Source organism: Felis catus, chromosome C1 (assembly GCF_018350175.1).
Source record: "Felis catus isolate Fca126 chromosome C1, F.catus_Fca126_mat1.0, whole genome shotgun sequence".
Lineage (NCBI taxonomy): Eukaryota > Metazoa > Chordata > Mammalia > Carnivora > Felidae > Felis > Felis catus.
In genome coordinates this window covers 170,846,650-170,848,040 of record NC_058375.1, presented here as the reverse complement: position 1 = coordinate 170,848,040, position 1,391 = coordinate 170,846,650, and the positions used below count along the sequence as shown (strand labels likewise).

Below are 1,391 nucleotides of genomic sequence, written 5' to 3'. Positions count from 1 at the left end.
ACAATTTCCTCACAACATGTTCAGAAATTTTGACATCCACATTTAATGATGAACTATGGTATTCCTTCAAGTCACCATCTGTTAGCAGAGCTGTTTTAGAAGCAGTGGTGCAAAAATGCTGGATATTTCCCTCTATGAGAAGACAGCTGGGAGACAAAAGAGAAAAATGATAGATGCTAATCTAACCAATTAATCTGGTTTCCATATCCCTTTGTATAAGCGTTATGGCAATAAGCTAAGGATGATTGCTTTTCACCTTGCATCTTAGAGGGGGAAAAGTGATAGATTTGCAAAAAGCTAGAACAGTTTTAAAAATGGAATCAGAGGAAAACGCTATACCAAGTGACAAGGCTAGATTCTCTTTTAATGCATATTTGAAATTCTAATATTAATGTGTAGTTGAACTCATGATAAGGTAAGTCTCCAACACTTCATCGTAAATCTAAATGTTGAATCTGAAGATAAACATAGATACATTCATAGAAATAAAAAATATCAGATTATATTTCCTTTATATTGTATTAAAATATTTATGAAAGTTCTATTCAAGCTCTTTCCATCATCTTGAAACCTGTGGAGGCCTACTGAGAACAGGACTCCTAAAACGACAAATATGTCTGTAAGGTTGTGGTCCAAAGCCATTTTTGGTGGCTATAAGTAGGGTCTCTGGAACCAGACTTTAAGCTCTTCTTAAAATTGAAGGAGTTTATGCTCAAGAGGAAACTGAATTCTATCTAAGCAAGAGATGTGTTTATGTATACAAAGCAAACAACAACACAGTGACTCCTGGTGGCAAACAGAGTAAAATCAGAGTAATCTGGGAAGAAGTACCTCGTGCTCCTGGAAACAGTGGCATGGTTCATGCCAAATTCCGAAGCAACCTGCCCACTAAAGCTATTGGCCACAGAATCCGTGTGATGATGTCCCCCTCAAGGATTTAAACTAACTGAAAAGTAAATACATAAAGGTATAGATTTGTTCTCTTGTAAAAAGAAAGAAAGAAAGAAAGAAAGAAAGAAAGAAAGAAAGAAAGAAAGAAAGAAAGAAAGAAAGAAAGAAAGAAGGTTCTATTTAATATAAGAGAAAGTGTTTCTCTATAGAAGTATTCCAGCTAATGGCACAAAAACAGACACTCAGATCAATGGAACAGAATAGAGAAGCCAGAAATGGACCCACAAACGTATGGCCAACTAATCTTTGACAAAGCAGAAATGATATCCAATGGAATAAAGACAGTCTCTTCAGCAAGTGGAGCTGGGAAAACTGAACAGTGACATGCAGAAAAATGAACCTGGACCACTTTCTTACACCATACACAAAAATAAACTCAAAATGGATGAAAGACCTCAATGTAAGACAGGAAGCCATCAAAATCCACAAGGAGAAAGCAG

General features: G+C 36.0%; 1 pseudogene; it reads left to right on the top strand.

Annotated features, from left to right (window-relative positions):
• The first annotated feature begins 613 nt into the window (after positions 1-613).
• Positions 614-941, top strand: LOC109502773 (annotated as a pseudogene).
• The last annotated feature ends 450 nt before the right edge of the window (positions 942-1,391 follow it).